Raw genomic sequence first — 25,320 nt, 5'->3', positions numbered from 1 at the left:
ATCCTATTACACGTAAACATATTAAAAAATAATATTATTCAAGTGTAGTATGGCTTGTTTTTTGTGTTGCAGAAAGAGGGCCTCCTGGTATTTGTAGGCATGTCACTCTCTCAACTTCCCAACACTTCACAATTTGTTATTCTTACTTATCAGTTGGCACAGTGCAGTTAGGTGGGGCCATACATTTACATGTCTACACATTATCATGGGTCCTGGGAGGATCTTTTGATGCTGAAACAGTTACAGGCCCCATTCCAACATATGGCATGTAATGGGGATTGATGCATGTGATGATCTGTAGGACAATACAGAGTGACAAGCTCACATCTCTGGTACTCTGGGTTTTGCATGTTGGGAAAGTAGTTGAACAACCCAGTGGCAAAAATTGAGATGTGAGCATCCAGGACATGAAGATTTGTGACAGCTTTTGTGGTGTGACTTATCAGACTCTGCTCCCCAGCTACTCACGTCAAGCCCTCAGGATGTAGGATAGCCTAGACCAGTGGTTCCCAACCTGTGTTCCGGGGACCCCTGGGGGTCTGCGACTGCTTAAAAAATAAAATCATTTATATTATTATTATATTAATATTACTAGATTAGGTCTTCAGCGTTCAGTAATGGCTCAGTGGGGGGTCCCCGGATTCCAATAATGATTCAGTGGGGGTCCCCGAATTCGATTAACGATAAAGCGGGGTACATAGAAGTCAAAATGTTGGGAACCGCTGGCCTAGACATCCTCCCCCAAGGAAAAGAGTTGTAAGAGGGCACTAGGAGGACCACCATCAGTCTTCATGGGCTACAGGTGGTGTCTGGAAGCCAGGGAATGCACCTTCCCCCTTAGGTTGTTCCACCTCTTCCATATGTCCTCATTTGTGTGCAGGGTGGTGTCTACAGCATTCACTCTATCAACAATCCTTTGGACATTTCCATTTTCATATTGAGAGACGTGTGCTGGACTTGGGCTCTAAACAATTGTGGCACGACTCATATGATTTCATCCACCATGACTCTCAACTCATCTTCTGAATAACAGGATTTTTGCAATGTGGCATGGATGTTAATTAAAGTGGGTAACAGGGACTTACTTAACAGCGAAAGTGAAATAAGGAGTACATGGAAAAAAGTACATGCAAAGTGTGAAATGGGATGGTGAAAAATAAGGGGTGGCTAATCTATCTGTGCTATATAATAATGGTCTCTTGTGTCTGTTTTGCTGAATGCAGTGGAGTGCCAAAAGAGCATGGTCCAGCAGGAAGAGTGTGTTGCTGGTCTAGACCAATTGTTTTCGTAATGTATTAACAGCGAAAGCACCCGGCATCAAAGGCAGTTGTCAGCTAACTGAAGAAAATAATGGAGTAGGCAAGGAGATACTAATCTCCTGCATGTGTGCATAACACTGGAAGACAAGAGACTGTGGTCCGACTTCTAAAAGCACCTGGCGCTACCCCAGAATGGATGGGACAGTCTCATCAGGGAAAATATGGTGAGCAGATGCCCCTCACAGCTCTTACGATGCCCATGCGGCCCTGTTAATGAAACATGCAGGGGCTGGATGCTGTGTGCACAATTTTTTTTGTTTATATGGCTGAAAGCACGTTAAGCATAGAAAATGGATATGAACTAAAATCGTATATGTAAAGGAAGAGAAATTGGGGATGGCATTTAAAAGACACAAATTGCTACGAGTATGATGGCTTAGGAAATGACAAAATTAAATTGCATACTACCATCCACTTTGGAGTAAAGCAAACGTGCTGAACGTATATAATTAAGGAGTGATAATGCGATGACTCTCAGGTGTGAAAATCTGTGAACTACCAATCCCAGAATGCTGCATATAAAACATGACGTCTGGAGAGAACGAGTAACAGCAGACAAAACCACCTAGAAGAAGACAAGATGTCAAAACGCGTTGTGGTGTCCAATGGAAAGCTTTCCTAGAAATAAAGGAAGAATGTATTTTGAAGCCTCGGAGAGTGCATCAGGTTTCTTTTAGGATTGTAATATGTATATATATACACACACACACACATAAATAAATATAACACATTTAATAAAGATAATAATATCTGAAATGTAAATTTAAACAACACAATAATTTAATTCAAACAATTTTAATTTTTAATTTGAAACAATTATAAAAAATATTTTCTGGTGTTAAGATAAATTCACAGAAACAAATTTCATAAACAAAATTGTATACATTTTTTAGCTAACAAAAATGTTAAACAAATATTTAAATAAAAAATGCTCACATTTAATAATTTTGAAAGGCTACCAACACAAAACCCACATAAAACCCAACAACCCTAGACAAATACCAATACAATTTGTATTCAAATAATAAAATAATACAAAATAATATAACAAAAAGAATTAACTTCAACTAAGGTAAGCTATTGTTTTAAAACAGTCTCGCTAGAGTGGTTCTGGCATCCTAGAGGATTTCCTATACATTTGGTGGGACTGTCTCAGGTCAAGCCCTTTTAGGCATAGATTTTAGCCAATACATGTGGACATCTCATTTATTACTATTAGGTTGAAGATCACCAAATCTCCAACATCAAACTAGCACAGACTTGCTGATTATGTGAAAGTGCGTTGGTACAGCCAACATAATGAGGCACATTGGAAAAAAATAAAATAATAATAATAGGCCTAGGGTACAAGCCGACATCTTTAGCAAATACTATCAATGGAAAGACTGTTAATTGTCCTATAAGATAATATAACAGCTCTTTTAAGCCATCTCGCACCCTTTTTTGGTGTTCCTTTTGCAAGGCCTCCCCATGGCGTCCTCCCCAAAGGATTCAACTAAGATGAAGGACAGTCTAGTGCACCCCGACACAGCTTGTTATCTTTGCTTCCCTCCTCTTTATGCTTCATTTAGGAGATGTTAAGTAGCTGAAGAGAGGAAGTACTCAAACAAAACTGTGAAGTTGCAGCAATATAGTCACTATAATTACAACTGTTCTGTCCAAGGTTCAGGGCCAAATGATTAAAGGGCTAATATTTAGTTATTATAAAATATGTTGCATCTAAAAAACTGCAATTTTTTTTCTCCATTTATGAGCTGCAAATCTGCCTGTCTATGTTATGCATGGTAAAAAAACAGATACAAACAAACTGGTATAAAATAAAATACTCTCACACAAACTCCCTTTAAAACCCAACATCCCAAAAAGTAAATCCCATTACCTTCTCAACCCACCACTACTTTTGCTTGTACCACTACTTACTATATGAGGTGTTCAACCTCTATCCAGGCACCACGTGTCTTAGCTGAACCAATCAAAAGTAAGTAACGTAAGACCTCTTCTTTTCCTCCTTCATGCCCCTACTAGCAATATGGCAATAAAGGAGGCTGAAAACCATCCCTCTTCCTGATTTAAAACATCAGTCTCTAAGGGTATGCTTTTTGGATGGCTAAATCTGCTCATAGACTGGGGAGATAAGTTGTTTGCCTATTAAACCCCCTTATTTGAATTTTTTCCAGAAAGATTGTTGCTTAAATTAGGACTAAGTTTCTGTCCTCATATAGGGGGTTATTCTAACTTTGGAGGAGTGTTAATCCGTCCCAAAAGTGACGGTAAAGTGACGGATATACCACCAGCCGTATTACGAGTTTCATAGGATATAATGGACTCGTAATACGTCTGGTGGTAAATCCGTCACTTTTCCGTCACTTTTGGGACGGATTAACACCTCCTCCAAAGTTAGAATAACCCCCATAATGTCTTCATTGGTTGAAATAATGTATTTATTTCATCAGGAAATAATTTTGCCTTCTTTTTTCCCCGCACCTACTACTCTTGAAGAGGAGTCTCTACATAGGTTGAATGTTTTGAGGGCTGTAAATAAATATTTGTCCAGTAAACAGTCACATGGACAAATTGAGGACGTGTTTATCCATTTTGCTGTTTTTCATCATGGGCAAATGACTTCTTCTCAAACTTTAAGCAGGTGGCTTAAGGTACTTATTACTCCTGCTTATAACTCACAGGATTCTGTTCTACCCCATAGAATACATGTAGTTCTGCACAAGGAATGGCTGTCTCCTGGGATGAAGCTTGTGGGCTTTTCTTCAGGATGTTTTAAATCTGCTACTTGAGCTACACCAGCTACCTTTATTTCACAATATCAATTGGGTGCTGGAAATGTTGAATCAATTAATTATGGTTCTAAAGTTTTAGTAGTTGCTATAATATGAATGACGTTTCTCTTCATTTTTCCCTAAAGAGTTCGAAAGCATCTTTTGGGAGTTTGTCATTATGTGTTGGGAAATCAGTTTGTGTTTAAATTGCTATTGTATATCCTCATATAGGTACGATAAAATGGGTACATAAGGTAATGATTCATTTGCTTACCTGTAAACTTCATTACTCCGAATACCCATTTTCTCCTACCAATATGTATGATCCTTCCCAATCCTCTTTTTGTCACAAATTAGATTCCCTTTGTTATCTTGTGGATCTACAGGAAGTCTGCAGGGTTCCGGTCTACTTCCTTGTTATGTTAGCAGGTGGGGCATGAAGAAGGAACCAGCGGCATCTTACTTATTTTTGACTGAAACAATAATAAAATAATTAAACAACAGATTATGCTCACCTTTGGTCGGGGCAACATCTGATCTCAAAGCTCTACGGGCTCTGTAATATAGACTGAAGAGAATGATAAAGTGGCAACTTAGTGCTAAGGAGTGGGGCGAGGCTCTTGAGCCTATGCCCTTCTTCTCTAGAAATACCCATTTTGACACACACAACTTTACTATATCCATCAAACAAACCTCACAATAAATAGACTGAACATCAAGATGTATACCAATAATCTACGATGCCCCAGGAGCAATCTAGTATGTGCAGACTTTGCACACATGGTTTGGAGCTGGCCCGTAATGCTAGTTTCTGGTCAAAGGTTTATGAGTGACCTGAACAGTACACTGAACAAGAGGGATTTGAGCAATATGGAGATATGCCTGCTGGGTCTGAGTGCTATATGAAAGCTGAAAAAAGTGGATAACAATTTTTTTAATTTCCCTTTGGTAGTACCCACTGAGACATTGCAATGCCCTAATGCTCCCCTCATGGTGCACCACATGAAAGATGACTGGAAAAGGGAGGTTAAAAAATGTGTGGAATAAATAACTAACAAAATGGTGAGATCCTTTTCAGGTACTTTTCAGTTTTTATTGAGATTTCTTCCACAAAATAATTATATTAAAAAGTGGGTTTCCACCAATGTAAGTTACAAATATGGTAACTGATATTTCAGGTATTTTGCTGAAAACAAATCTGCAAACAGTGAGCATGGTGTGTTTTTTTCATTCTCAAGACATAGGGACTCATTTAGATCTTGGTAGCATAACCGTTGTCACGCCGTGGGGGTAGTTCCTAGTACTCTGTGAAGCTAATGATGTCCCAACCATTGTATTTAGATGTACTGCGGCTCAGCATTCAACCGCCAGTCTGGGGGATTCCAATGCTGGCTAATATTACTCTGTCGCCATCAGGAAGGCGGGTTACCGCAGACCATATTTAGGTTTCACAGTCATACTGGTGTTGTTCTAGTGGTGGTATCCTGACAAATGGGGTCAGTCGTGGGAGTTGTTGAACATTGTCCTATGCCTCTGGCTATGGAATGGAAGCCAGCAGCTCACACCTGAGGTACTGTGGTCACATGTGCCAACCTTCACACCACACTCCATACACATCTCAAACCTTTGCCATTCCTCCACAAACACATTTTCCAGCAGGAAAAACACACAATGTAATACAACCCAAAAACACAACATACACACACTATTGACACTACACCCACATACGGCACAACCACATCACCCACTCCAGCTCCCTCTACCTCAACCTGCCAATCCAGTCACACCCCTTCTACCCTTACTCCATCAACATAATTCCTAAGCTACATTGTCCTGACCCCTACCATACGTACTCCCACCTCTCTCAAGTAAAAGCCTTCGGGTGCCTGAGATGTTCCCAAAACATGCTCCCTTCCTGAGGAGGAGGTTACCCCTGGCCAATAGGCAGGATATAAGTGAAGGGCAACAAAGCCAGCAGAAAGTGGATCAAGACAACATTGTCCACTGTCATGTATGTCATCTATTGCCTTAATCTTGTACATTAGGAGAAGTAATCCATGAAGGGATACTTGAGTTCAACTTTCACAACGTATGCTCCACATTGCTTATTCCTGTTCAATTCATTGTTTTAATCCGCTGTAAGTAATATAACAGTGAGAGACATTTTCTGACTTATATCCTTTACTGGAAATACAACACCTCACTGACATGTCCCATTTCAAAGTTGAAACATTGACATTGCTGACAACTGTGAGGAAATTTGGTGTAATTATTAATTTAGTTAATGAATACTTACACTACCAAAATAATTAAAAGCTTGAATATTGCCAGGTGATTGCACAGATGTTTGACTTTAACTTACTGACATGTCTAGTGCAAATACACAGGTATTTTTTTTGTTGTTGTAGGAAATACATGTTAATGCACATGTCTCGAGCTACTGCTCAGTGACAAGTCAATGTTAATGGGTAATATGGACTGCCCACTTTCGAGGCTGGTTATGATGGGGTCATTTTCCTTTGTGTTCAAGTGACAGCAGCAATGGCAGGACTTGTCCGGTCAGGTTCCAGTGGGAAACAGAAGTGAAAACAGGAAAAAAGGTTGCCTTGGCTGGAAGTCACAGCGTTATTGACTTGGTGGAAACACTGGTTATTGTCCCACTGCCAGCCTCTGTTTACAATGGTGGCCTCGACGTGGATGTAGATTCCTGGTGGAGTCGGCCGGACTCGGCGGTCTTTCGTCTATGGTCCCTCTAACATCCAAATAGAGCGGGAGGACCACCAAGGCGGCGGGCGGGTTATCCAACGGAAAATTGACGACGGGACCAATTCCACCAAGATCTAAATCAGGCCCATAGTTTGAAAATCCTTTCAGCCATACTCATTTAAATAAATGTTTGGCAGATTTCCAGAAATTTTGTGAATTTTCAAAAATGTTTTAAATAGTCCCATAATTTCTTCAACAATGTTCAGAAATGATTGTCTGTGATTTCACACACTACCAATGAAATCTTACTGCTTCTTATTAATAAAGATGATCTTCAAATTGTCCTAATATTTTGTGACACCCTCCAGTGGTCTTGTCAACCCCCCACTTTCACAGCTTAAGCAAAGTGATGATGAAGCATAATTATTATATTCGGTCGGTAGCTCCACAGAAGAATGGTTTAGAAAGATAAAGAAAGAGAAAATCGTATCATTTGTGAAGCAAGTCACAGAAAAAGAGCCTCAAAAGGTGAGAGAAAGAAAGTGTGTGAAGGGGCTTAGCTTCAATTGGTGTAGCAGGTGCAGTGTCACCAGGGCCTTGTTTAGCTTTGTATTTTATAATTCAAATAACAGCTGGGCAGCCCACTTTCTTGATTGATTTAGGGCCCACAATATACTGGCTACTGAGCGTGTGAGAAAGGGTTGGAACGAAGACTGTGACATGAAGCAAAGGCTAAAAGCATGAAAAGATTAATGCAAGGGTGAAAGTATTAATAGATGAAATGTAAAACAAAATTGCATGGGTGAGTGGAAGAAATAATGGCTGCAATGATGAAAAAACTGGATTAATTTGTGGATGGATGGAAGTTTGGATGAATGTGGGGATTGATAAAAGGACTGTGTAATGATGAATGGATAAATTGAATGGATATATGAATAGGAATAGCATGGATAACTGGCTGGAAATTTTAGTGGAAGGATAGAAGGATGGATGAAAGAGTAATTATGTAAGGGTGGATAGACAAAATGGTAAAGGAAGGATGGATGGAAGCATGAAGCAATGGATAGATGAATGCATGAAAGGCTTAAAGGATGGAGAGATGGATGGAAGGTGGGATGAAGGGAGCTCATTTAAAGTGGGCAGGGCTTTCTTGCTTTGTGCACCCAATGGCATTCGTGGTATGGCTCAAAGTGGGGGTATTTTTATTTTCTGGCTACTCCCTTTCACCTTTCATCTCAGGGAATAGTTAGATTTTCCCATACTTTCAGTGCAATCCACGTCCATACATTTTTCGTGTTTATATAATGAAATTGCTTTTTTTACGCATTCGTAACTTGTCTTATACAGAACTTCATACTGCTCTTCTGACGTTTCTGAGTTCTGTAAATAACATGCTTAACTATTACTGTTTCTTTGTGTCAGTTTTGATGACTTTGCAAAACGTATCTAAATCTTGCCCAAATTAATATTTTATTGTATTTATTTATTTTAACAAAGCCCAAATATTATTTTATTTATTTCTGAATATTATGATCTGGGCCAAATATGTATAGCAAGTGATCATGACTCTAGTTAACATCATACCTGAACTATCATCAAAGGTGTCAAAACACTCTAATAAAGCGCTTAGAGCGGCACATTTGTCACCTAGTAAAAGAAGGGAACCCGAGGAATGAAAGTGAAATCATCAAAATTATGGCTTGATATGTACACCCCTTTTGACCACTTAGGTATAACTCCCGTTTCAAAGAGTGAAATCTCTACAATTGTAGCTCCTAAGCCACAAAATAGGTCTCAGTGAATGTGTCTGTGCAAAAAATCCATAAAATGACAAGGTGAATTGAACATGTGTTGTGAACATCATTTTGGGGTCACCAGGGTTTGCTTTTGTGACCCATGATCTGCACATAGCAGCCCCTGGTCTCAGAGGAGCCAGCAGCAGTGCTCAGAACAGATATTAAAGTGTGTTGTGGTGAGCATTGTTGTATGCAGCTGCCAGAGGGAGATTACACTTTTAGTTCCACATAATAAATACATTCAGAAGTGCAATGAGCACTTATATATGCTTATATATGGTTCCTACAAAATTGTACCAAATGGTACCGTGGGCCTAACAACCCTTATTTCTAGCGTCGAGCCTGTTGTAATATCTCTGTGGGCTTCTAACCACTCCCACTTTTGCTATTCGTCCTTTGTTGCGCTTGTCTTAAATGCTTCATTTTTATTGGTGCGTTTTGGGAAATGTTTCTCTTTTGTGTGCTGAGTTCCCTCCCCTGGCACACTAACTAAGTGAACATTCCTGAACATTTCTGTTGGCCATCGCACTAGTCACGCTTCCTCCTGCTACAGCATGTGTTGGCCCTTCCTCAGGGTTTCGGTTTGCCTTTCATCCCAGCCACAATCCTTTCTAGATATTCAGGGAGGGAGATAATAACTCTCTCGCTCATGGCGGCGGTGGTGCTTTGAATCGGCTTATTCACTTTTGCAGAACCAGGTGCCTGCTTCCTACTCATTTGTATTAAATTAGTCGAAAGCCACCGATGACAATGACTTCATAGAGGTGTCCGAAAAAGGAAGGTTATGAACCCCATGCTCCAGACCTCCCCCTGAAGGAGTACGGTGAGTCTGCTCCGCTGCGGAAAGCTCCCTTAATGCATGCTGCTGCAGCATTGCAAATGCTTGTTCCACTGTGCCTGTCTCCCTTGACTGTTAACCTATATTTCTCTTCCTTCTTTTTCGGGTCGAGCCTGCGTTGCATGCGCTCGCGCATGCGTATCGCAGCAAGACTCTTTTGTATTTAGAAAAGGGCTCGGAGCCCTGTCAACTTCACGTTAGTGTTTTTTATTGGTTTGTAGGCTTCCCTAATAAAATCTGCTTGCTTTCATTAGTCGAAGGCACGCATACGTCATGCCTTTTCCGGTGGCTAGCCCTCCCCGCTCAGCGACCAAGTACAGAAAACATGCGAGGCTCGCTGTTTTCCAACCGGGCTCGTGGACTTCTTTTTCTCTAATTTACGAGCGCGATCTCGCTTGGCAGAAGTTGAGCGCTTTACATAGTTGATTTCACTTTTTCGGGTTACGTACATAAAAGCACTGTTGCCGATAGATGAAAAGTCGGTTTACAACGCGATCAGCTCTAACATGAGCAAACGCGAGACCCGTTGCATTGTAAATGCTTGTTTCCTGTTTGTTGCCTTTCTCTCTCTCGCTTACCCGGATGATGGAAAATCCATCCCAGACACTAACTTTGAGAGGGCGAGTGCCACCTGCAACCACCTGCACAAATTCAGCGTTGTTCAATGTGCAATCTATGGCAATGACAGTTCAGTCATCTGAGCCACTAGTATGCTGGAAATATCTGAGACCTACGACTCGGGGTGATTCACGGCGCAGCATCTCATGTTTTCGCGATGAACGTGCAGAGTGCTATGGGGGTTGGCTAATTCATGACGAACACTTTGTAATTGCGAATTTCAAATCACACTGAGCCTGGCTATAGCAATGATTAATATCATTACGAAAAAGAGGATAGGCTTTAAGGTTCTGCACAAAAGCTGGTTAGAGCACGTGTTTTACTCTGTGTGTGTTAGAGAGAGCCGTGCATTAGTACAATGTTTCAAGTGTGCGCTCAAAACACTCAAGTCTCGCGTGCTGCCCGATAGCTTGCTTTCTCTTCCAATTTGTGATAATTCCCTGATTCTTCACTGTCGAACTGTAATAGGGATGGCATTATATGAAACTGTCGTTCGTTTCTAATGCCTCAGTTCATTCTTTACTCTGCAGAATTTGGAAACAGATGATTTGGTCGTACTAAAGCTCAGCGAGTTTATGTACCTGCTGCAGAAATGTGTGTGTGACCAGCCGGCCTCACCTTTGAGCTCTTCTAGGCTAGACTCAGCCTCCCTCTATTCAGAAGTGGGTAAAACGAGTGCGGTCGACAAAACACCTAGTACCAGCACTTCTTGCAAGCAAACAGGCACTCTGAATAGTACGTACTAGCACTTTATAATGCCATTTAAAGCACTGATGATATCTCCTCCCTTGTTTGTATTTGCTTTGTAATCAGTTGTCGCCTATGGAATGAGGGGGCCAGTAAGCCGTCCTCCTTCCAGTCAGACCAATATATTTAACATCCTTGTCAAATGTCGTGTTTCTGTTTTTGCCATGTATGTAATCTAGGACTTCACAACTAGGAGGCTAGGGACTAGGTACCAATCGTGCAGCGGATGCAGTTGCGCCGGGGTGTGAAAGGCCCTCTGGGCCCAAGTTATACAGGTCTTTTACTACCAAACAGTTGATGGTGAGCTCTCTTTGATAGCTTGATTCAGACCCTATGGCGTCCCTGCCACACATTACCAGGACACATCCAGATGCTATCTGAAATCTATTCCTTGCAGCCTTTTCAACCTTCCAATGCTTTTTTAATGAGTTACAAAGCTTCAGTGAGTTTACCCTTCACCCATTTTGAGTTAATTATTGCTTGTGGGTTTATTAAATTCTTGGAACATTGATCTCTTATTGCCATCAGATCACACTCTCCATTTGGTTCCCTGAAGTTCCCTTTGGTGTCTGCTTGGTGTAACTCTTGGCAGTATGCATAAAGTGCTGGTTTGGACCCACACAAACTGTTGATGTCCTCGTGTACCCCATTGCATTTCTTTGTATACTGTTTCCGACAGAAACACTGATGCTGTATCTCAACACATAAACAGAGAGCAGACATCTAGTTGTTGTCAATGTAACAGATCAGAATGACCTGCTCTACTGGGGTTCTGCAATAAGTAACTTTGTGGAGTAGCGTTACCCCACGACCTACTTCCTCATCACTGTCCTTATGAGCCAGAACCCACCAACTGAAAAGGTTTCTGATTACTAAACATGTAATGCATGGATTATTTACTGGTAATGGTCAATACTCTAATTCGACACTCCTTGTCCAGTGACATGGCCACTAACGTTTCACAGAGATACAGGTTTACTGGTATAACTCCATAGCCCGCAAATTATAGTTTGTGAAAATCGGGATTCTGTGAATATTTATCATTTGTCCATCACCAAGTTATTGTGTCTTGACTTGTTTTGATTCTATTAACATTTCTGTTTCTATTGCACTATAGAATTAGAAAAGTGACATGCTTCAGTTTTGCTCCCCTGGCTGCTAAATGCATGCAGTTCATTTAGAGGTATTTATATTTTGCTGTGTGTTGTAAACACGATATCCTAGAGACTTTCCTTTCACATTTTTGTACCCCAAGAAGATTGTCACATAATTCACATTAAAAACTCCTCCCACTTTGCATTCAGAGAAATAAAAGTAACCCCACACGCGCTGTCTGCCAGAGCACCTCAGTTCTTGAAGTCAATACACTCTGCTGCTCCGTACAGGGACCTCGGGTGCAGCTCCATCAGTGCACTGCAGTTCACACACGCCACGCCCTCAGCCGTGCCAGTGCCAGGAACCCCACATGCACTGTCTGCCAAAGCACCTCAGTTCTTGCAGTCAGTACACTCTGCTGCTTCATTACTAGGATCTTGGGTGGAGCTCAATCAGTGCACCTCAATTCACACAATCCAATCCCTTCAGCCGTTCCCGTGCAACCCCACGCACACTATCTGCAAGAGCACCTCAGTTCTTACAGTCAATACACTCTCCTGTTCCAGTACTGGGACCCCGTTCTCAGCTCCATCAGTGCGCGTCAGTTCACAGACTCCAAGCCCCTCAGCCTTACCTGTGGCAGAACCCCACACACGCTGTCTGCCAGAGCACCTCAGTTCTTACAGTCAGTACCCTCTGCTGTTCCAGTACTGGGATCTCAGGTACAGCTCCATCAGTGCACCCCAGTTCACACACCAAGCCTTCAGCCGTGCCACAACCCCACACACTGTCAGCCAGAGCACCTCAGTTCTTACAGTGAGTACACTCTGCTGTTCTAGTACTGGGATCTCAGGCGCAGCTCCATCAGTGCACCCCAGTTCTACCCTGGCAAGGTCACTTCCTTTCTTCCTTTGCTATACTGGGATCCCGCTCACAAACAGTTCCATTACAGCAGCTCAATTCTAATATTCATTCCCACTGCCAAGCAAATAGTGGACCCAAAAGAGCAAAAACAGATCACACAGTGCATTTCAAGTCTAACGTCCAAAGCCACAGTTAATAGGAACCACCACAGCTCCACCAGAATCCATCAGTTCTAACATTCAGTGCACATTTCTTCTCAGTACTAAGGCTCACACACACGCCCTTCAGGACTCCTCGCTTCTGTGGTTCAGAGGCAATGCCACTCCCATACGGTGCTCCACTCGCAGCTTCACCAGGGCACCTCCAGGCCAACAATCGGCAATAGTGGCACATCAATAGTAGGTTCCACATAGCTCCATTAACATACCTCACTTTTGACCTTGTGCGCCTGTTACTATTCCAGTACTGCAGCCCACATCCAACTCTGTCAGTGCACCTCATCCCTAACCTGCAGCGCCCCATTATTCCAATACCAAGAATTACACAGTGCTCTATTTCTCATTCCTCACCCGCTGCCTTTCTGTTATTCCAGCACTGGAACAGGACACAGCTCTGTCTATACCCCCAATCCTGATCTGAAGTGCCCCAGTATTGCTGTATTATGGTTCACATACAACTCTGCTTATGCACCTCCTGCTGATGTTCCACACTCTGACTTCTGTTTGAGGACATGGGGGAGTCAATTAAATCCATTCTTAACTGCCATCTTTATTTGGGAGGGTCTGTTTTACCTATCTCTCTCCGTTCTTTCCTATTGCACATTTGCAGATACGTTTGACTGCGAGTGAAATTATTTTTCCTTTTGTGTCTCTCCTTCATGCTCATGGCACCTGTGGCACTTTAATTTGGCTTGCTTATGTCAACTGTTTTACTTTTCATTTTTTTATTTCTGAGGCAAGAAAAGTCCAGTAAGGAAGTTACCATGCTAATAGCGCTAACTCGACCAGACACGAGACCCATTGCATTGCAAATGCTTGTTTTATTCTGTTTTTGTGAAGCTTGTGATTTCGCAATGCATTTTCTTCTTGATGCATACACTAGGCTTCATTCCCATCCATTATTGTGATGTCACGAGGCACTAGATCTTACGGCATCGCTCCCTGGGATTCAGGGTCACAAGTCATATAATGTCAGCTCCTGTGATGTCATAAAGGTCAACTAATGTTCTGCTAATTGATTCTGTTACATCTGATATTTTGGTGAATCGATGTCCGCGGATACCCTTGGTGACAGCTTGGTTTGTTTATGTATATGGGAATCATATGTGTGCATTAGACGGAGGCACAAGTCCACGCATTGTAATCTACGATTTATTATGGGTGTCAGGCCTCTGTCTTATTATTCTGTGCTCTGTGAGACTCCATCTTTCGTTTATCTCAATCCCAGAGAAACAATCCTATTTGACAGTGATGTATTTCCCTCATACACAGGTGAATTAGAAACAGGTCTCAGTAGTAGATTAGACCCTTATCTCCACAGAGTGGCCCTTTTAACTTCTATTTTTTGATAAATACTGTTTCAAGTCTCAGGTCATCTAAAAATATTTATGTGCTGAAAAAGACTAATTGTGGCAGCTGAAAATATACCACAAACAGGCAGAAGTCACAACCAGCCACTCTTTGGTTTTATGTCTCACTCAGAGGCAGGAACTCACCGAGACGAGTTACAGATATTTCATAGCGGAAGAATCAAGTTCAATGATCTTAAGCGAAAATCGGTGGCGTTTAGCGCGCCCTTGCGGCGGTGTGCACTGACACACAGGGGGACACCGGGTTAAATGACGAACAAACACCAACTGATGTGAGTGCAAGGGGAGAGGTTTTGGTCTCGGTTCTCCTTTCGATCTTGTCACTGTGCAGATGCCGCTACCAGCATACAGGGAGCAGTGATACACCGCGTCATCCCCGGCTTCTGCTCCAGTTATAGTTAAATAGGCAGAGCTCCCGGATATGGACCCAGAGAACCGGGCAGGGGTTCCAGAGGGTCTGGCATTGTTGCTACTGCTGGTGCTGTAGACAATCAACACAGGGGCGTCCCCCGGCCTCTGCTGGTACCAGGATGGGTAATTACTAGCAGTCACCGACCCACCACTGCGGCTGCAGGAGAGCTTGGCTGTCCCTCCTGGAGACACATTTACCGAGGTCTCCTGAGTCACCACAAACTGGGAGAAAGAAGCTGAAAAAAATAAAAACAGCCACAAAGATTAAAGAACCACGTCTTCGGGGAAGACAATCATATTTTAAGTCATCCATTTGATAAACATTTTAGTACATAAGCATTACATTTGCAATAGATCAGCGTGAAGAGGAGCAGTGCCCAGGACATGGTGCCGCGCTCAGCAGAGGTCTAAATCTTGAAGCAGAAACTTCCTGGGATGGCCTCTCTCGAGCCTTATTTAAATAATTGACTTTGTGCAGGGTCGTCCTATCTATGCAAATGTCCCCGGCGCTTATTGGCTGCTGTAGCTTGAAGTGCTTCTTTCCCTGGTCTCAGGATCTCTGCCAATACACACACTCGCACTCAGGAACGCACCCGCGCGCGCGCACACACACACACACAGGCAGACACACATGCATGAACCGCACAAAAGACGAACATGCATAACCACACCATGAAATTCGCGAGTTTCCATAACGTGACCTTGAATACACGGGCACCCATCATATATTTCTTGACGGTACACACTAAATTATGGACCACATTCGATGGACCCCCCAAACACCTGGCTGCCAGTAACACCGGTGATTTTAACCCCCTCCGATTCCACCTCTTCCCCTAGAACTTTTCTACCACGCACCACACTACTATTTGTCCAAATGTTAGAACTCAGGCGGTTCGCTTAGTTTCAGAAGTATCCTCTCATTTCTCTCAGAAGTTCAAGGAATAAGATTTTTTTGAAATTATAAGTATTTAAGGGTCATGATTGCGCTCATATTTCAGCTGGTTTGGATCCAGGATGTGATGAGTTTGGGGTGGTCTTATGGTTACAGGGGCACTCGAATGCCAGGCACTGTGCATACTGTGCCAGTGTGTATAGATGGCCTTTTATTGCACCTTGTAGGAAAGTACCATCTTCCTTGGCATGTTACCCCCATTTTTACCTGTATGTCAGTATGTTTTTGCCTGTCTCACTGGAATCCTGCTGTTCAGGACCCCAGTGCTCATAGTTTATGGCCTCATGTGTGTGTCTGTATGGTGCTTGACTGTGTCACTGGGGCTCTGCTAATCAGAACCTCAGTGCTTATGCTCTCTCTGCTTTTAAATTTGTCACTGTAGGCTAGTGACTTCATTTACCAATTTCAATTGGCACACTGGACCCCCCTAATAAGTCCCTAGGATATGGTACCTTGGTACCCAGGGCATTGGGGTTCCAGGAGATCCATATAGGCTACAGCATTTCTTTTGCCACCCACAGGGAGCTTAGACAAACCCTTGCACAGGCCTCCCATTGCAGCCTGCGTGAAATAAAGCAAATGTTATTTCACAGCCATTTTCACTGCACTTAAGTAACTTATAAGTCACCTATATGTCTAACCTTCACTTGCTAAAGGTTAGGTGTAAAGTTACTAAGTGTGAGGGCACCCTTGCACTAGTAAAGGTGCCCCCACATAGTTCAGGGCCATTTCCCGGGACTTTGTGAGTGCGGGGACGCCATTCCACATGTGCACTGCATTTAGGCCAATACCTATATGTAGCTTCACAATGGTAACTCCGAATATGGCCATGTAACATGTCTTAGATCATGGAATTGTCCCCCCATTCCAAATTTGGTATCGGGGAGCCAATTCCATGCATCCTGGGGACTCCACTATGGACCCCTAGTACTGCCAAACCAGCTCTCTAAGGCTTGCACTGCAGCTACAGCTGCTGGCACCTTACAGACAGGGTTCTGTCCTCCTGGGGTCTGGGCAGCCCAGTCCCAGGAAGGCATAACAAAGCATTTCCTCTGAGAGCAGGGTGTTACACCATCTCCCTTTGGAAATAGGTGTTACAGGCTGGGGAGGGGTAGCCTCCCCCAGCCTCTGGAAATGCTTTGAAGGTCACAGATGGTGCCCTCCTTGCATAAACCAGTCTACACCAGTTCAGGGACCACTTGTCCCCTGCTCTGGCGCTAAACTGGACAAAGGAAACAGGAGTGACCACTCCCCTTTCCATCACCACCCTGTGGGTGGTGCCCTGAGCTCCTCCAGTGTGTCCCACACTTCATCCATCTTGCTTTGCAAGGTGTGTGGGCATTCTGGAGGGCTCTGAGTGGCCAGTGCCAGCAGGTGACGTCAGAGACCCCTCCTGATAGGTCCTGACCTGATAAGGTAGCCAAACCCCCTCTCAGGGCTATTTAGGGTCTCTCCTGTGGGTTCTCTTCAGATTCTGCTTGCAAGTTTCCTTCAGGAATCCTCTGCAACTACTACTTCATCCTCTGACCTCGGATCAACTGCAGCCTGCTCCAGGAACCGCTGTAACACCAACAAAGTATCCATAAGGGATACTTTCCTGTGCAATTTTCCACAGTGTGCACACTCTGAGAACTCTTTGTGTTCATCCTGCACCAGAAGGACCAACAAAATCTCCAGTGGGGCGATGGAGTCACTCCCATGCTCACGCAGGCACCTTCCAAGATGACGACTGGTACCCTTGGACTCCTCTCTCAGCGAAAAGCTTGCTCCTAAGGACACAAAGGGTGGATTCCATCGACGTAGACTGTCATGAGGTCCTGCTGACACAATTTGGAGGAGGTAAGACCTTGCTTTCCCAGAGAGCGACGGTACCACTGTGAACTGCATCTTCTTGACTTCCTGAGGCCTCTGTGCACTATTTTCAAAATTCCTTCATGCACAGCCTGGCCCAGGTCCCCAGCACTCCATCCTGCGAAGCTCAACTCGCTGAGTTGTTCCCCGGTGGCGTGGGACCTTCCTTTGTTGTGCTGCACCAACCGCATTTTGCACCACCTTTGTCCCCATGTCCTGGGACTCCTGTGAGTGCTGTCTGGTATCCTGAGGGCTCTCTACAGTGCAGAGAGCCCCCTTTTACTCCTCACACAGAGTTGAGGCCCCCAGGTCCCTCCTGGGTCCAGCCAGTGCCATTTTTTATGCAAAATGCACTTTTGTCGTAACCAAGGCTTGTTGGCAACTTCCAACATGAAATCCCATCTGCATCCCTCTTCATGTCATGGGCATCCTTTGCATCATGCAGGAACCTGCTGGCCTCTTCCCAGGGTGCATTCCTACGGGCTTCATCCAACCGGGGACTCTTCTTTTGCACTCTCTTCTGGGTTGGCAGGGGCTCCTGCCCTTCCTGGAACTTCTTTCGACTTCTGGACTTGGTCCCCTTCTTTTGCAGGTCTTCAGGTCCAGGAATCCAGCAGTTGTTGTTTGCAGACTTGGTTGGTTACTGCAAAATCCTAATCACGAGGTGTAGTGTGTCATAAGGAAACTCGCAGTACTTTACTCCTGCTTTTCTGGGCTCTGGGATGGGGTAATTTACTTACCTTTTCTGTATTCTTACTCTTCCAGTAATTCTGCACACACTACACTTGTCTAGGGGGGAATTCGTGATTCACATTCCACTTTCTTAGTATATGGTTTGTGTTGACCCTAGACCTATTTTCTCTCATTGCATTCTATAGCATTTCTCATTGTTTGTACTATCCTATGTCTAATTACTTACCTCATTGTGGTGTCTAGTGTATATATTGTGTATAATACTTACCTCCAGAAGGAGTATTGCCTCTAAGATATTTTTGGTACTGTGTCACCCAAATAAACTACCTTTATGTTTGGTAACACTGAATAGTTTCTTTACTTGTGTATAGGTATTGTGTAACTATAAGTGGTATTGCATGAGCTTTGCATGTCTCCTAGTTCAGCCTAAGCTGTTCTACTATAGCTACCTCTATCACCCTAAGCTGCTAGAACACTACTACTTCACTAATAAGGGATAACTGGACTTGTTATAAGGTGTAAATACCCAATGTACCCACTACAAACCAGGCCAGCTTCCTACATACCTGCAACTCATCCTTATGGGGCAGAAACTTTCAATAGACCTCTGAGCAGTCTGGGGCCATTTCTGGACTGAGTGTGAATGGGACTAAATCTTGTGTCTTCCAGACAAGACATGGCACAGATACAAAGGCTACATCTTCTCCTGGCCCTTCCCTTCAGTGGCAGCAACACTGGTTCCAATATCTGTGAATCCAAATACACCGAACCAACTCCTATTTTATAAACAAAAACATTGTTAAAGTGCTCCCCCTTTTGGAGGTGAAGAGAATAGCATTGGCAAAGATGGGGGCATTTCCACAACTGTTTTCAAATGTTGTCAAAAGTTAAGTGCAGCTGACCAACAAAATATTCAAAGAATTGAATGCCATACTTCTCACTTTGACATGATATTATGATATTCACCAAGTGGCCTTGAGAAACCAGATTATGAATAATATGATGTTTCAGCTCAAGTACATTGGGTAGCTCGGTGATTTAATACGCTCCTTTCCTGAAACAGAATTATATTATGTTGGATTCGCCGAGGGATGGGTTGATGGGCCTGTTTATTAGTTCTAAGGACCCTAAACACAGTTCCTTAGGCTCATAAGTACTGTTTGGTATTGTTGGAAGAAGTGCCTGTGGATAATGTCCTTGGAGACAATTTATGCTCCTAGTATCCCTATTGTTAGGTATGTCTCCTAGACCTAATACCACTGCCAAGGAAGAGTAAACAAAGCAACAATTGTATGGTCCAATCTTTAGTGTTCACTAACAGATGTATAGCCAAGACATGGAAATCTGCAAGGGTGTGAGAGGTTAAATGTGCGAGAATGCTTTGTTAAACTGGTCCAGGCTTGAGCGGATGCTCCTTCACCCAGAAAGGAAAGACTGGTAGGTATGAAAGGAGCCCACACTTGAGATGAGCTCTGGAAGGCATTTTCAGGAAAAAATAATAATGACAGACAATTTTGACCACCTGATGGTGTAGTATTAAGTGACCCAGGGCACAACGGACGTGTGCAGACACTTTTGGCACCCCTGGAATACTTTGATATTACAGAAGGGGCTGCAGATGCTTGTGCAGTACACATCCTGCCAGTGAACTTGTAGTACTAACGCAACATCACTGAGGCATTCCTGCATTTGCAGTGGGACATGGGACATAAATCAAGATAAATACAAAGTAAAGCTATTAAAAAGTAAAGCACTTAAGACCAATTAATAATAGCAGTTAAAAAAACTGAACAGACCGCAGTCAATATATGAACTAATAAATGCATGTGTCAAAACATTGACTAAGTCCCAGTATGTTCACCCAGTGATTCAACTACTGGAGTGCCATTACCCTTCTTTGCATATTAGTTTAAAGTATGTAATGGTGACTGCTGCATTGCTCTGTGCAACAGGAGAGATCAAAGTCAAAAGTCATCTCAAAGTTCTTTCCTCTTAGATGTTGGAGAAGTCTTCCTGGGGCTTGCTGTCAGTTGAATTGTAGCATGTTCTTGAGTCTATCTTCCTTTTCAAGGATCTCTAAAGTTGTACCATTCACGAAGAGGTGATGTTCTTTCAAAAAGAGGAGAATTTGTTGCTCCCAGAAGAGAGTAATGAATCTGAAGATACAATATTCAAGCATGGCCCAAACATGTTGAATGACATCAGATTTTCCAGAGATAGTCAATGTGGGAGGCTGGCCTGGCTTGTAGTGGGTCCCAGAGGTACTTACACCGTGTGCCAGGTCCAGTTATCCCTTATTAGTGTAGAAGAGGTGTTTCTAGCAGCTTAGACTGATAGAAGGTAGCTATGGCAAAGCAACTTAGGCTGAACTAGGAGACATGTAAAGCTCCTACTATACCATTGGTGTCATATGCACAATATCATAAGAAAACACAATACACAGAGTTACTAAAAATAAAGGTACTTTATTTTTATGACAATATGCCAAAAATATCTCAGTTAGTACCCTCAGTATGAGGAAATGTTATATACACACGATATATGTACACAAACCAAAATTAGGTAAGTAATAGCAAGAAAAGTAATGCAAACAGTGTAGAATTACAATAGATTGCAATAGGAGCACATAAGTATAGGGGCAACACAAACCATATACTCCAAAATTGGAATGCGAACCACGAATGGATCCCCAAACCTACGTGAGCTTGTAGAGGGTCGCTGGGACGATAAGAGAACAGTGAGGGTTAGAAAAATAGCCCACCCAAGACCCTGAAAGGTAGGTGTAAAGTGCACCTACTACCCCCAGAAAGCACAGAAGTTGTGATAGGGGGTTACTGCAGGAAGAACAAACACCAGCAATGCAACAACAGTGGATTTCCGGACCTGAGTACCTGTAAGACAAGGGGACCAAGTCCAATAGTCGCGACAGTGTCGAGAGTGGGCAGGAGCCAAGGAAATGCCAGCTGAGAGTGCAAGGAAGCTGCCACTGGATGGAAGAAGCTTGGAGTTCTGCAAGAAAGAAGAAAGCAAGGGACTTCTCCTTTGGAAGACAGATGTCCCACGTCGTGATGAAAATTGCAGTGGTGTTCCCATGCAGAAAGACCGCAAACAAGCCTTGCTAGCTGCTAGAGTTGTGGTAGTGGTTTTTGGGTGCTGCTGTGGCCCAGGAGAGACCAGGATGTTGCCACTTGGAGGAGGAGACAGATGGGGCAGCCAGCAGCTCAGGGAGGCCTCACAGAAGCAGGCAGCACCCGCAGAAGTACCTGAACAGGCACTTGGAGGAATAGTGAACCGGAGTCCATGCAAAGTCACAAAAGGGAGTTCCACGACGCAGGAGGACAACTCAGAAGGTTGTACACTGCAGGAAGGAGTGTCGGGGACCCAGGCTTGGCTGTGCATGAAGGAAATCCTGGAAGAGTGCATAGGAGCTGGAGCAGCTGCAAATCACGCGGTACCCAGCAATGCAGTCTAGCGTGGGGAGGCAAGGATTTGCATCCACCAAACTTGCTCTGAAGAGTCACTGGACAGTGGGAGTCACTTGGACAGAGTTGCTGTGTTCCAGGGACCACGCTCGTCAGGATGAGAGGGGACCCAGAGGACCAGTGATGCAGTCTTTTGGTGCCTGCGTTAACAGGGGGAAGATTCAGTCGACCCACTGGAGATTTCTTTGGAGCTTCTGGTGCAGGGTGAAGGCAGGCTACCCCCAGAGCATGCACCACCTGGGAACAGTCGATAAAGCCAGCAGGATGAGGCTCTACAATGTTGCTAGTAGTCGTCTTTGCTACTTTGTTGTGGTTTTGCAGGCGTCCTGAGCAGTCAGCGGTCGATCCTTTGGTAGAAGGTGAAGAGGGAGATGCAGAGGAACTCTGATGAGCTCTTGCATTCGTTATCTAAAGAATTTCCCAAAGCAGAGACCCTAAATAGCTAGAAAAGGAGGTTTGGCTACCAAGGAAGGAGGATTGGCTACCAAGAGAGGTAGGAGCCTATCAGAAGGAGCCTCTGACGTCACCTGCTGGCACTGGGAACTCAGAGCAGTCCAGTGTGCCCTGAACACCTCTGTTTCCAAGATGGCAGAGGTCTGCGACACACTGGAGGAGCTCTGGGCACCTCCCCTGGGAGGTACTAGTCAGGGGAGTGGTCACTCCCCTTTCCTTTGTCCAGTTTCACGCCAGAGCAGGGCTGGGGGATCCCTGAACCGGTGTAGACTGGCTTATGCAGAGATGGGCACCATCTGTGCCCATCAAAGCATTTCCAGAGGCTGGGGAACGCTACTCCTCCCCAGCCTTCACACCTATATTCAAAAGGAGAGGGTGTAACCCCCTCTCTCAGAGGAAATCCTTTGTTCTGCCTTCCTGGGCCAAAGCTGCCTGGACCCCAGGAGGGCAGAAACCTGTCTGAGGGGTTGGCAGCAGCAGCAGCTGCAGTGGAGACCCTGGAAAGGCAGTTTGGCAGTACCCGGGTACTGTGCTAGAGACCCGTGACAAGTTCATGATCTTAGACATGTTACACGGCCATGTTCGGAGTTACCATTGTGACGCTATACATAGGTAGTGACCTATGTATAGTGCACGCGTGTAATGGTGTCCCCGCGCTCACAAAGTCTGGGGAATTTTCCCTGAAGGATGTGGGGGCACCTTGGCTAGTGCCAGGGTGCCCACACACTAAGTAACTTTGCACCCAACCTTTACTAGGTGAAGGTTAGACATATAGGTGACTTATAAGTTACTTAAGTGCAGTGGTAAATGGCTGTGAAATAACGTGGATGTTATTTCACTCAGGCTGCAGTGGCAGTCCTGTGTAAGAATTGTCAGAGCTCCCTATGGGTGGCAAAAGAAATGCTGCAGCCCATAGGGATCTCTTGGAACCCCAATACCCTGGGTACTTCAGTACCATATACTAGGGAATTATATGGGTGTACCAGTATGCCAATGTGAATTGGTAAATTTAGTCACTAGCCTGTTAGTGACAAATTTGGAAAGCAGAGAGAGCATAACCACTGAGATTCTGGTTAGCAGAGCCTCAATGAGACAGTTAGGCACCACACAGGGAACACATATAGGCCACAAACGTTTGAGCACTGAAGTCCTGGCTAGCAGGATCCTAGTGGCACATAACAAACATACTGACAACATAGGGTTTTCACCATGAGCACTGGGCCCTAGCTAGCAAGATCCCAGTGGTACAGTGAAAACACCCTGACATATACTCACAAAAAGCCCAAAAGTGGGGGTAACAAGGCTAGAAAGATGCTACTTTCTCACACTCAGGCACCTTACTCTCTACATGAATGTAAAGATCCACCTGAATAAAATCTATTTTTAATATTAGTGTTCAAAATCAATGATGCATGGTTTGTTTGAAGTTTCACATGTTTACTAGTTCTTTTTTCTATCTTACTATATTGCTTTTGATACATTTAAGTATTCTACTTGAATAAATCATCTACTAGCCTGATATTTATGCCTTTACTACCATGAATGTCAGTTCACAAAAATGCCAGGTTGGCTAAAGTGACATCACATGCTTTTTGACCTTCAGTTTTATTCACCCACACATGCTTTCACATAAACACACATGCACACTTATGCACACTCTCTCTCTTTCCCGTAAACACACACTCACCCACAAGCATGCACACAACACGCATTTAAAAGCATTTATTGAAGTTACCTTAGCTGCCAGGGAAGGTCATAATCCAGCTAGCTGTATGCCATTTTTATTACACTGATAGTGAATAATGAGACACTATTCACTTAGAGTGTAAAAAAATCGAGAGAAAACAGATAGAGTGGAGCCAAAGCCAACATCCATAACGATGAGCTGCCACTGTGAGCCTGGCACCAATTTTGGGACCTCTAAGGCCATAGGTCGCAAAGACAATGCCTGGAGTCACAAGGGACGAGTCAGGGGTCTCAACTCGAATCCTGGAGACCCCTAAATGATGTCCCTGATACGTACTAGTTTCAAATGTAATTGTGTAGCTGTTATCACTACTACACTTTCAAATAGTATTTTTTTAGCGCACCCATCAGTAGAAGTAAAAGTAAGCTTTATACAAGTAGGATTTCTGGGCTTGGTAGCAGTATAAATAATGTATTTAGCTTATTACTACTGCTGCGAGCACTAGGTGCACGACTACCACCTCTAGCTTGTTATTAGGAATAATCATAATACTAGTAGAACTATGACCTCCTTGCACTGTGTGGTAATCCAGTTGTATACACACTGGTTAATTTGTAAATAAAAAAGCGCCAGTGCTCAAAACTCTTCTCTGAAACATACGGCTCCTGTGTTTAAATGTGTGAGCAGAGAATACTGAGGTAGAGTAATCCCAAAGCCATCTCTGGCCTATTTAATCAATTTACAGCCACTCCTTGCCACTTTAGCTCATTCTTGCAGCTTTCTGCTTTCTCCCTTTGTGAAGCTTTTCCATTTTTCTTTCTGTGTCTTTCCCATATGTGTCTTCTGCTTGCAGTAATTGCCTGTTGCAAAAAAATAGGTGCCGGTGCCCCCGACCAGCAGCAACCGGCTCAAATTAAGCACTTATACCACACCGTATACAGCTGATAGTCTGAAGTCCTCAGCCTGGTTAAAATGGTACTCACCAGATATGGTAAGTACCACACCAAGGGCATTTAGGAGAAGTCGACTCACAAACACTCCCACATGCACAGCAAGATCTAGTGGGGACCTGCCACCAAAGACAATCAAATCTGTATCATTACGTTTCTGTTCATTGTACGTAAATCACCATCCCACTGGAAAGAATTGAGCTTCACACTTTTCTCCCTGTGACTTTGAATTTGAAAAAGTCCCATTTTAAGACAAAAACCATACTGCCAGTTGTCATAGGACTGCTGAACGGTTATTTAATTGTAAAACCTAAATCCGTGAAATGAGGGGAAAACTCATTGCACCGGAGTCCATAGGCATCGTAAAAAAAAGCTTGACTCGTGGATGGTTCACAGGGGTTAGCTCGAAAATTACTTCATTTTCCATAGTCATGGTCCATATGCTTAATCTAAACAAAACTAAGGAGCTCATTTACAAGGCTCTTGCGCCACC

This window comes from Pleurodeles waltl, chromosome 11 (assembly GCF_031143425.1).
Source record: "Pleurodeles waltl isolate 20211129_DDA chromosome 11, aPleWal1.hap1.20221129, whole genome shotgun sequence".
Lineage (NCBI taxonomy): Eukaryota > Metazoa > Chordata > Amphibia > Caudata > Salamandridae > Pleurodeles > Pleurodeles waltl.
This window is presented reverse-complemented; position numbering follows the sequence as displayed.